Genomic DNA, 12868 nt, shown 5'->3' on the forward strand with positions numbered 1-12868 from the left:
CTACAAGTTAAACGCTGTCGTGTTGGCTAACATGGTGTTGTGTTGTTAAAATGTTCCATTGTCTGTGAAACGATCGTCAAAGGACAACGTTTGCCCACATTTACTGAGTGTGCTGCCCTGTGCTGGGTGTTGTGCCCCGTGGGTCTCATTTAGTCACCATAAGAGCCTTAAGAGAGTGACACTGCTATGAACTCAATTTTACTTTCAAAGAACCGGAGATTTGAGAAGGTCAAGTGCACACACGCCACACAGCAGGACGCCGCTCCGCCGTGCAATGCCAGTGTGCACATTCTTACCCGTCGCATCATCCTGCCCCTGCAGCTTCCAGTGCCCACATCCTTCTCTCCCAAAATAAAGTCTGGCAACGCAAGGATTGTGCCTCCTGTTTGCCTAAGGAACATACCGGCCTGGGAGCCCAGAGCCAGAGAGCCACGCACGGCTGCAGCCCTGGCCCGACAGATTCGTCACCAGGCACCAGCACTCAACGCCCTCCTGCAGCTTGGAAGCCACAGGACACCCACGAGAAGCCCTGGCCCGGGGCATTGCCAGTGTCTGTGAGACGCGAACATTTGGATTTCCTTGGGCTTGCGCTAAGGAAAGTCAGTCTCCAGAAATAAACCCAGACCGCAGTTCTTCTAACCCCCATCTGCCCCAGGGACATCCTGGCCTTGACAATAGACTTCTCCACATTCCTGGGACAGGGGGAATTTCCAGCTAGCTTCCTCCTGGAGCCTGCTCTCCGGCAGCACGGGAGGGTCTGAGGCTCATTCTCACCTCTCCCACTCAAGGAGCTGCCTCCCCATTGGCTGTCTCCATGGTGAAGGTGGCAGAGAGAGGGTTGAGATGGTTTCCACGGCAACAGTAAAAGGGAGGTTGTTTCCTGGGTGACAGTGGGCAGGTCGAGGCAGCTGGCTGGGCTCAGAGGATCTGTCCCCCACCCCAGCCCCCTGCCTGCACAAGTCTCGATCTAGGCTTCCTGGATCAGGACCCCAAGTGGCAGGAACAGCATGGTGGACAGGGCGATGACGTCACCCAGGCCGGAGAACAGTGCTCTGGTGGGGTTAGGGGTCCACGCACTAGGGGTCCACGCACGGTATTCCACCCTTTGGGCTCTTGGCTGCCTCACCCAAAAAAATGCGAGTAGTAATAGGATCAATCTGCTAGGGTTGTAGGGAAATGTGATGTGCTTCATCGGGGCCGAGTGCCAGCGAAGTGTGATGGTTCACCGCGATGTGGTAGCTGGTATCGTTACGTACTACTAACCAGTGTCGCTGCAATGCACAGAGGGAGGCCACTCTAGAGACGGGGAAGCTGGTGGTGGGGGCCAATGGCGAGTCCACGGGCCCGAGTCGCACCATCGTCAAGAGCGGCACAGGTGCTGGAAGACAAGGATGGGACTCCAGGCTCCACGGTCACTCCACAGCACACCCATGCCCCTCTTGCCGTGGACACAACGACCACTAGCTGGGCCTGCCCGTGTTTCCGTGCCTCAACCAGAGATCCTGAACGTGGCACATCTGCCCCCTGCTCCTCCCCCGTGTCACTCACACTTTGCACTGTAAGCCTGGACCCAGGACACACCAGCACCCAGGTGATGCTCCAAGCAATAAATCAGCACAGGAAAGGCAGAGTGAGTCAACTGAGTGAACACCGCCGTTCTGGAAGCTACTAGGAATCGCTCCAGTAGCTCGGGCCATCTGCTCCTGCCTCCCCAGGCGCATTAGCAGGGAGTTGGATCAGAAATGGAGCAGCCGGGACTTGAAGTCTGGGCTGCCGACCACTGACAGAGCACTTCCCCGTTTCAGCAAATACCTGGGCATCGTGCCGCCTCTCGTGGCGTGCCCGCATCCTGCAACTGCACATCATCAGTGTTCCCTCGAGTGACCCATTTGTTATTTAAAAGGTGATGCGTCACCCTGGGAAGACTGCCAGCCTTAGAACTTTCCAGACTTGGGGACGGCGCCGCGGCTCACTAGGCTAATCCTCCACCTGCGGCGCTGGCACACCGTGTTCTAGTCCCGGTCGGGGCGCCGGATTCTGTCCCGGTTGCCCCTCTTCAGGCCAGCTCTCTGCTGTGGCCCGGGAGTGCAGTGGAGGATGGCCCAAGTGCTTGGGCCCTGCACCCCATGGGAGACCAGGATAAGTACCTGGCTTTTGGTTTTGGATCAGCGCGGTGCGCCGGCCGCGGCGGCCATTTCTGGATGAATTAATTAACTTCTCGGAGCATCAGTTTTCGGATCTATAAAGTAGGCATCTAATACGGTCTCTGCTTGCATTTGTCATGAAGTTTAGAGACGATATGCACCACGTGTGGTTCTGACAGACGCATCACTAGGCGACCTGTTGCTGTGTGAGCACCACAGGGCACTCCTACAACCTCAAGCAGCTGTGACGTCACTCGGTGGTACAATGTCATAGGCTGTGCTTCCCGGGGGTTTGCACCAAGGTGAGCTCAGGAAGTCTTGCTGATGTCAATGTCAGCATAGGCTCCAGGTTGCCTCCCAGGCAAGCAAGGAAGCTACAGGGATCAGTGACTTTAGTCAGCGGGTGAACCATCACTACCCAGGCCAGACGGTAAAGTAAGCTGTCTGGCCTGGTTGGGAGTATCCATCTCAGGCCACTGGTCACACCAACAAGAGTGGTTCTGGGGCAGCAGGTCTGAGCCACAGGATCCTCCCTGGAGCCTACTCAATAGCATCAGAAGTTACTGTCTAATCAAATTTACCAATAAACTGTAGCTCCAGGAATTTCAGATCGGGTCCAAGAGACTTGTCCAAGACACTTGGTGTCTTGATGTGATTAAGCTGTCTATATCCAAAGCCTGAAATGCCATTTGCCACCAAAAGGTACTTGATCCAGGGAAAAATCCGCACATGTGCACACACATGCACACCTGCCAATACAGAGACACGGAATTCAGGTGCAGATCTCAGACTGTGCATCCGATCCCTTTATGGGTTCTGGCAGTCTGTCTTTCCTTCTGTCTTTCTTTCTTTTTCTTTCTTTCTTTCATTCTTTTTAAGATTTATTTATTTATTTGAAAGGCAGAATTACAGAGAGAGAGAGAGTGAGTGAGAGAACCTTCACCCACTGGTTCAATCCCCAAATGGCCAAATGGCCACACTTAGCTGGGGCTGGACCCGGCTGAGGCTGGGAGCCAGAAGCTTCATCCAGATGCCCCACGTGGGTGCAGGGGCCCAAACACTTGGGCCATCTTCTGCTGCTTTCCCGGGTGCATTAGCAGGGAGCTGGATCAGAAATGGAGCAGCCGGGACTTGAACAGGCACCCGTATGGGATGCCAGCACTGCAGGTGGTGGCCTCACCTGCTGCACCACAGCACCACCCCCCTGGCAGTCTCTCTGACCTTAGATTTGGTGAAACATCTTAAATGCTCCCTTCTGGATTTTTTTGCTGCTGCTGTCAAGCCAGGTCAAGTTGACTTCTGTTGCTTGCATGCAAGAGTCCTAGGTCTACGCCCTTTCAGCAGCGCAGGCCTCAAGGGCTGGAGCAATGCTGCAATGTTTTGACGGAGTGCAGTTACCCAAGGTTCTGCTCCTTGGACTGTAATTTACATAGTAATAAAGTAGCTCCCACATGCTGAGCAAAAAAAAAAAAACTTTATTTGACAGGTTGAGTTATAGACAGAGAGAGAGAGAGACAGAGAGAAAGGTCTTCCTTCGTTGGTTCACCCCCCAAATGGCCGCCATGGCTGGCACGCTGTGCCGATCTGAAGCCAGGAGCCAGGTGCTTCCTCCTGGTCTCCCATGTAGGTGCAGGGCCCAAGCACCTGGGCCATCCTCCACTGCCCTCCCGGGCCACAGCAGAGAGCTGGCCTGGAAGAGGAGCAGCCAGGACTAGAACCAGCGCCCATATGGGATGCCAGCGCCGCAGGCAGAGGATTAACCAAGTGAACCACGGTGCCAGCCCTGAACAAAAATATTATCATCCTTAGCAGGTCTGCAAATGCAGGCTGACATGTTTCCCACCTCTGTGGCTGCAGTTACCTGGCTACCGTTTGTCACTGACGCTTGATAAACTGGTTCCCACGTGGGTGCAGAGCGAACTCTGCTGGGGGTGGGTTTTCTTGCTAAGTTTCTTCCTGCACCAACAGTGAGTGAGCTTTGCTTCTCTGTGTGCTGGAAACCATCGAGTGAGGGCCACTACAATCAGTGAAAAGCCTCAAGGTCTTGGAATCGTCCCCGATGGCCAGCCAGCCAGTTCCCAGGACGGTGACTGCACGCCCAAGATGGTGGCACACCCAAGGCCGTGGGGCTCAGGTCAAAGAGGCCACTCCTCCAGTCACTGAGGGAGGCGGGGGAGGGGAGCCAGGGCAGGATGTTTGTGAAGGAGTGCCCAGGGACCCTCCCCTGGGAGTGGGCAGGAAGCGAGCCGGACTGGGCAGAGCAGGTGAGGCCCAGCGACATGGAGGAGGGCGCCCCTCACGGCGGTGTCCTGGAGCCAGCTGACCACGCCTCTGTGCCCTCCCTGTTAGGTGTGGGCTGCCCTGCCAGGCCGTGACATGGGACCAGCCAGCTCCCTGCAGTGGGGGCAAACCCGCACAGCATTCCCAGCGGGGAGGGAAGTCAGTCCGTGGGTGAAGGGACATGGGGGTGGCACAGCACGGCGCCCACCAGAGGTAGCCACCCTCCAGAAGGTGGAATAGAAACCAGTCAGAGGCAGCCTTCGGAGGCCTTTAGGAAGCCAGCTTCTAGCCCGGTATTCAGTGCTGGGGCTCAGCCACTCCTCCTCTTGTTAAAACAATGAATTAGGAGGCCGCTGGGCTGAGATGGCTCAAGTGCCTTGGGAACCCCTGTAAGCCAACCGAGCTCCAACTCAAAGCCGACAGTGAAGCAGAACTTAAACTCAGCCAATCAGAAACTGCCAGCTACGCTCCGGAGACTGCTTTAGCCAATCAAGTATTGCCCTTGTGTTGCTTCTTACCGCACACGTTATAAAAGTTTTACCCTTGCACTCCCCCGGAGCCCGGAACAATGAGCGACTTGGTTTTGCCTGATCCGTGAAACACCGAATGCTCAAACAGCCTTGTTAACACGTCCCTGTGCCCAAGCTCGCCTGTTAACAGCCGGAGCCCGCATTTATGGAGCCCCTCCGCAGGCCGCCTCCTTGGAAACACTGCAGGATGCAGGGCAGAGAGGCAAGCAGCTGGCCACAGAACAGCATTTTGCCGATCCGGGTATATAAAGCCTCCGGCCCAGAGAAGTGCAGGGGCACAGGGCTTAACCCACCAAATAAAAAGTTTTAAAATTTTTGTTGACTTTCCTTTATTTGAAAAGTGGAGAGATAGAAACAGAAACTGAAAGAGAGAGGGAGGGAGATCGTCCACCTGCTAGGTTACTCTCCAGTTGCTTACAAAGTCCTGAGCTGGGTCAGGCTGAAGCCAGGAGCCCAGGACGCAAGCCCGGTCTCCCACGCGGCGGCAGGGACCCAGCTACCTACTCACACCGTCACCGCTGCCGCCCCGGGTGCGTATCGGTGGTGAGTCAGGTTGGAAGTGGAACCAGGCCCCAGTGCAGGCACTTTGTATGAGATGCGCACATCCCAGGTGGCATCTTCACCACCATAGCCTCCCTCCCCACAAATTCAACCTTCACAAGTAAAACTGGCACCAAAATGAGCCAAGCGGCCTTGAGACAGAAAGAATAGTTGCTGGGGATCAAAAACCCTGGATCTGAGTGCAGGCTCTGCTGGCTGTGTGACCTTGGTGGAGTCTCCAGGCTTCTCTGAGCCAGATCTGAGAACCACAGTCCTAACGCCTGCCTTGCAGGGTTGCTGTGGGACTAAAGATAATATCTATGGCTGGCACCGTCCATGCCCAAAAGCAAGGATGCCCAGGACCGTGAATTCTCTGGCTTTTCTTCCTCTGATAACCACTAGGTCACTGTGGACGTTGTAAAAGTTACTGTTCCACCCAGAAGAGCCATAAACTTGGCTTTTTATGGTCTTACGGAGGCCAGATGCCAATCAGGGAGTGAAGGATCCAAGTTCTATCCTGAAACCTTTGAACACAGCAGTTACTCAGTGTCAAAATATTCCTACGCCCATAGGCGAGATTTAAATGCGTTATCTGGTGCTCGGGTTCAAATCTGGCCCAGGTCCCTTCTGGACATAGTGGCTCTCAATGACCAGTAGGCAGCAGCACCCCTGTGGACTCAGGTGTAGCTCCCCCAAGTCATCCAGCACACGCACAACTTATCTCGGTCTCGTAAGAGTCAGCCTGTTAGATAACCATTTGCAAAATGCGCAAGGGCCTGGATTAAAAAAATAAAACCGTCTTGAGGCAGAGGCATCTGTAGCTCAGATAATTAGGAGAATTGAAGTCATCTTTGCCACCCAAGTTTGCAGAGAGTGGGAGGCAAGCAGAATATTTTTATTCCTGGTGACCTAAAAATGCCATTATAAACAGGACGGTTAGAAGGGCCCAGGCAGCAGCTGAGTTCTGCAGCTGGGGACACTGCTGCCCCAGGAGCGCTGGCAACTCGGCCAGGACGGGCAGGCCGTCTGCAGCCGTCTGGGGACTCGGCGCAGAGCCTCAGGCCCAGGCCGCAGCTCTGCTCTGCGCCTTCTGTCATCGAGGGCTGGGGGCGCAGGGAGTGGCCGGCCACACCCCCAGGCCGTGCAGGCAGGCCGTGTCCCGACACCGTCCCATGCTCTGACTTTGCAAGCAGTGCAGAGGGACAGGCACGGAGGGCTGGAAGCGGAAAAGCGGCAAGGAGGCCACTGTGGCATCTTAGGCTGCCCGAGATCCCACAGACCTGGGGGTTTGACGACAGAAACCACGTTTCTCACGGCTCTGGGGGCTCCGAGTCTGCAGTCCAGGTTTGGGCAGTGTTGGAGCCTTCTGAGGCCTTTGGGGAGGGATCTGCTCCAGGCGTCTCTCCTTGGTTTGTAGATGGGGTCTTCCCATCGCACCTTGTCCTCCGTGTGTCGGTCCAAACTCCCCACTGTCCCTGGGACACCAAACACAGTGCATCGCGAGCCCTCTCTGCCGTACTGGGACCTCATCCTAACTCATTACGTGTGCACCAACCCTATTTCCAAAGAAGGGCACCTTCCGAAGGGGCTGGGCTTAGGGCTTTAGCTGGGGGGCACACCATTAGACAGAGGCCCTCTCCTTTGTGGATTGGTCCAGAGACACGGGTAGGACACCCCCCGCCACCCCCACCAGGCCGGTGAGCCCAGCCAGTGACACACGTGGACTCAGATTCGACCGCTTGACACATGGCCTCGTGTATCCGCGAGAAAAGGACGATGTAGTGAATAGACCGCCCAGACAACGTGCCGTTCCTCTCCCCGGCGCATTCCCGCTGCAGTGACACAGAGCGCGGAAGCTCTTCAAGACAGTGTAGCTTGTCATCCCCAAAGCCCAGCCACCGAAGGGGGAGGTGTTAGGGCTGGCGCGCCCCAAAATGCTAGTGTGGAAGTCCCTCTTCCCTCCCCTTCGCTCTCAGATCAGTCACAGCCTCCATGCTCCCGCCCCGCACCCGGGCACCGCGGCCGCCCTCCCACCCCTGAAGGACCCAGGCTGAGAGTTTGTTCTCTCCGCCCCGCAGCCCACCCGCCGCCCACGCCGGCGCCCAAGGATTTCTGTTTGCTCAAGGTGTGGGACAGTGCTTTCGTCCCCAGGTCCCCAGAGGCACGGGGCACTTGCCGGTAAGCTGCGAGCCACCTGCCCGGCGTCCGCCTTCAGCAGTCTCTGTATCATCCCCAGGGCCAGGGTCTCCGTATCAGGCCCTGGGCAAAGCTGTTTCCAAGTTTCACCAACCGAGGCCATGCAACCTTGGCCTGGGCATGTGACTGTACTGGGGGTGGGGGCTCTCAAAGACGCGATTCAAGAGCACATGAGGCCATCGGGATGGACGGTGATCCAAGGTGAGGGCCCCAAACACTTCCACCTGCCCCAGTAGACACATAGGGCCCGGCCGGCTCTCCGGGCAAGTCCAGAGACAGAAGGAAGTGGAGGCCTGGACGGGGAGGCAGCTCCTCTCCTCCTGGCCCTTGGGATCACGAGGTGTTTGGCAGGCAGCCTGGCAGTGGGGCTTCCAGGATGAGCGTTTGCATCCCTTCCATATACGAGGAAGCATTGTCAGGTCCCAAACGCTGGGCCCAGGCTTGCTCAGGGCATAAAGATCTTTCTTTGATCCACGTCTGAAATACAATAAGAAGAAAAAGGAAGATCTAGGGAGCTTTTAAAAAATCTCAACTCTCACTTCTTTTGTTTTTCAAAAAAAAATTATTTCATCTACTTAAAAGGCAGAGAGAGAGACAGAGAGAGAGATCAAGAGCTCTTCCACCCATTGGTTCACTCCCCAAATGCCTGCAACAGCTGAGGCTGGGTCAGGCGGAAGCCAGGAGCCTGGAACTTCACCTGGGTCTCCCACATGGGACGCAGGGACTCCAGTACTTACAGCAATACCTGCTGCCTCCCATGGTGCACATTAACAGGAAGCCAGATCAAAAGTTGAGCAGGGGCCGGCACTGTGCCATAGCGGGTAGAGCCGCCTCCTGCAGTGCCGCCATCCCTTATGGGCGCCAGTTGAATTCCCAGCTGTTCCATCTCCAATCCAGCTCTCTGCTGTGGCCTGGGAAAGCAGTAGAAGATGGCCCAAGTCTTGGGGCCCTGCACCCATGTGGGAGACCCAGAGGAAGCTCCTGGCTCCTGGCACAGCTCATTGTTCTGGTCATCTGGGGAGTGAACCAGTGGATGGAAGACCTCTCTGCCTCTCCTTCTCTCTGTGTGTAACTCTGACTTTCAAATAAATAAATAGATCTTAAAAAAGAAAGAAAGAAAGTTGAGCAGCCAGGACTCAAATTGCACTCTGATATAGGATGTGGGCATCCCACCCAAGCAGTGGCTTAACTCCCTATGCCACCATGCCTGCCCCCTAAACTCTCACTTTTTCAGTCTTAAAAATGTCCTTTATTGGGGCTGGCACTGTGGCATAATAGGTAAAGCTGCTGCCTGCAGTGCCGGTATCCCATATGGGCACAGGTTCAAGTCCTGGCTAATCCACTCCAATCCAGCTCCCTGCTAATGCACCTAGGAAAGCAGCTGAAGATGGCCCAAGTGCTTGGGCCCCTGTACCTGTGTGGGAGATCTGGAAGAAGCTCCTGGATCCTGACTTTCGATCGGCACAGCTATGGCCATTGCGGCAATCTGGGGAGTGAACCAGCCAATGGAAGACGTCTCAATCTCTCTCTCTCTCTCTCTCTCTCTCTCTCTCTCTCAGTCCTCTGTCTCTCCCTCTCTGTACCTCTGCCTTTCAAGTGATTAAATAACTCTTACCCAAAAAATACCCTTCATTTTATACAATGGTGGCACCGGGGATTGTTTTATTGCTTTCAAGGCAAAGTAAAATGTCATCAATCCCACATCAGATCTTTCAATTATTAAAATATCAATATTTGTTGTTGCGGGAAATCCAGAAGCCAGCGGCCCCTTGTCCTAGCGGCCCCTAACCAGGCTTCTGCCCGCCTGCACATGGCTGGGAAGCCCCGGGCCCTGTGTTAAGTGCAGCAGGGGCACCAAGATCCAGAACGTGGCCGGGGCTCTCGCCCACGTGGCTGCCGCCACTCCCACCCCACACCCCGCATCACTGCAGCTGTGCCAGCACTCACGCCCCGTGGGCACCTCCTCGCCCTCGCATGGGCTCTTGACGTGCGGCTGCCATCCCTTGCTCTCTGAGTCGGGCTTGGTGACAGCCCTGGCGCAGTTAAACAGGTTGTAAGTATTGGCGGTCTGCAGCGAGGGAAGGCGTCCCACAGCCTCTGGGGAGCCTGACAGCCGGGCTTGGCTCTCGTAGAAGCTTCCAGTGGCTGCCAGGCCTCCAGCCATGCGGCTTTTGGAACGCACAGTGCGGGAAGGGTCATGCTTGTCTTGTAGAGATCCATGTCCTTGAGAGCAGGGATGTCTTATCTGTCTTATACTCAAATTCCCCGTGGCCTCGCGCACCCTCCTGGGCCCGGTATAGGCCCCTTTCCAGTTTGTGGAGGTGATGAGGAGGCGGGGGTGAGGAGTGAATGAGCCTCCTCGGGGAGCAGGCCAGGGCAGGACTGTTCATCACGCCATGTCTCAGGAGCAGGGGCCATGCTGGGGCCACGCAGTGCCTGCCCGAGACCCTCCCTGCTCATCGGAGGACCAGGTGTGGTGGCCATGTGGGGGAAGGGACCACACTTCATCGCGGATGACGTCACCACGCACTGCGGCTTCCAGATCCCAGGCTTGCAAAGCCACCGGAGCAGGGCAGCTTGGTGTCGCCTCTGTCTGCTTGTGGGGAGAGTGACGGCCATAGAAATATTACAAGCATTCAAAGCACTGCAAAGGGGCATGTTTGCATGCTGTCACACAGCTCAGAAACCCCAGCAGGGGGTCTCAGCTTGAACGGCTCCTGTCTGCTGAGCAGGCAAAAATACAATAAAGACAAGGAGAGCCGGGAGCGTTTCAGCCCCTGACTCAGCAAACTCCACCCCCACCAAGGACGCCCAAGCCGCCCAGGCCCTGCTGGTGGCTTCCAGCGCTGAGCACAGTGGGTGGTGCACCAGCAGCACAGTAAACAGAAAGTGAGCTTGCCTTTCAACAAGCCGGGGTCGGTAACCTTACCGGAAGTGCTCCTTTAGGGACGTGTTGCTTTTCTGCTCGGCAGTGCTGGTGCGTGCGGTGGATGCTACGGAGCACCTGTTGGAGGTGCTGGGGCAGAGACCCAGTGAGCCTGAGAGGCCAGGAGTACCCCAGGGTCTCGGGGACCACTCAGCCACTTGTCTACAGGCTTCTGTTACTCTTCTTGCAATACTATTTTATATAAAAGACCCACAACCTCCAGCCCGCTGCCCCTCAGACTTGAACAAGAAGTGCCCAGGTCTCCTCGGATGGGGCACTTGCGCCGGCCGAGGTTGTGCGGGCTCCGAGCCAGGCAGGCAGGGATCCACGCTCTCTGTTTTTACCGCCCGGCAGCCCTGTGAAGAGAGACCAGGAGAGACAGAACCAAGGCACGGCTGCCTGTAGGGGCCACAGGGCTTTGAGATCACAGGGAACCCAGTTTGCCCAAGGGCAGTTACCTCCCTGTTCTTGGCCTCTCTGTCATGGGTGTTTTAATGAGAGCTTTATTGAAATATAGTGCATATGTCATAAAAGCTGCCCTTTTCTTTTTTAAAAAAGTGTATTTATTTGGAAGGCAGAGTTACAGACAGACAGACAGACAGAGGGGGAGAGAGAGAGAGATCTTCCCTCTGCTGGTTCCCTCTCCAGATGGCCACAACAGTCAGTGCTGGGCCAGGGCAAAGACAGGAACCAGGAGTTTCATCTGGGTCTCCCACGTGGGTGCAGGGGCCCAGCTGGTTGGGTTAGCACGTGCTGCCTGCCAGGGTGCAAATAAGCAGGGAGCTGGAAGCGGACGCAGAACAGGGACTCAAACTCAGGCACTCTGATGTGGGATGCAGCCAGTGTCTTAACCACTGCACCAAACGCCTGCCCTGCGTGGTTGTTAAAACCGGATTCAGACGCAGGACTCTGGGCGACTTTCCATCTCTACCAAGTCCCGGGGGCGGGGGCGCTGCGGGGCACACGGTGCTCCGGGCACGTGGCAGCCCTGCGGGGCTGTTCTCTGCCTGCAGTACCCAGACGCCGACTCTGATCTGGACCCAGCCCTCCCCAGCGTGTGTGACTCTTGGACAGCTTCTTTTGGTTGCAGGGACAAAATCTCACCCAAAGAAGTTTCGGCAAGAGGGGACGTTATTGGAAGCGTATCTGGGGTGCTGCCGCCTCCAGGCAGGTCTCTGATGGCCAAGATGGCTTCCTGCATCCAAAGGATGCCCCCTACATGAGTGCTCGTTGCCTTTGCCTGGACAAGCGCCCGCCCAGGGTTTACCTCGATGCTCTTAGAAGCTGCCGACACGAGTCATGCGGGAAGCCCCAGGGCTGGCACGGACCCTGCCTTTCCTCTAGAGACCACGCCGACAGCAGCCCCTGACCCTGGCAGCGGTGGGGGCACGCTGGCTTACCTCCGTAGCTCTCCCCGTCTCTGAGTATCCTCAAGAGAGGCTGCAGCAGAGGCCCCGCCCTTGCAGAAGCTCCCGGGCTCTGTGGACTGCCTGGAGAAGGGGCCCTAGAGTCCACGCGCACCTGTGTTCAGCGTCCAAGCAAGGCCACGCAGGATTGGCCCCACCGTGACCTTTCACCCTTGTCCCGCCACAGAGCAGCTTGCAGAACTTTCCACTAAGAAAAGGTTTCTTTTTCTTTTTCTTTTTTTTTTTTTAATTCAAATGGGGTATTGCATTACATACACACAAGTCCTGATAAAACATTCCGTTACAAAAAGATACAGGGAACCACAGGACCTTGGAGTGACAGGACACGGACGCTGTCCCACCACCCCTCTGAGGTTCTAGGGTCAGCGTCCTGCTCAGCTGCCCCAGGCCTGGCCCATTTTAGGGCCCAGCAGGAATGCAGAAGCAAACCATGCAGCAAAACTTCAGCGTGGTGGGGGAGGTCGCTGTGGCACAGCAGGGGAAGCCAGCGCTCGGGACACCCATGGCCCATCTTGTACCTCTTCCCGTCCAGTTGCCCGCTAATGTGCCTGGGAAGGCAGCAGGGGATGGCTCGAGTACTTGGGTTCCTGCTAGATATATTCCCTGGTTTGGCCCAGGCCTGGCTATTGCAAGTATCTGGGGAGTGAATCAGCAAATAGATCTCTCTCTCTCTCTCTCTCTCTCTCTCTCTCTCTCCTGTTCCCCCCTCCCTGTTGCTCTACTTTTGAAATATAAATAAAGAAATAAACTTAAAAAAATGAACAGAGACTGCAGACCCCCGCTGGCAGGAACACGCCGGGCCGGCTCGGGTCGTTGGTTGGTTGG

Source organism: Oryctolagus cuniculus, chromosome 2, assembly GCF_051225735.1.
Source record: "Oryctolagus cuniculus isolate XC-2025 breed Fujian yellow rabbit chromosome 2, ASM5122573v1, whole genome shotgun sequence".
Lineage (NCBI taxonomy): Eukaryota > Metazoa > Chordata > Mammalia > Lagomorpha > Leporidae > Oryctolagus > Oryctolagus cuniculus.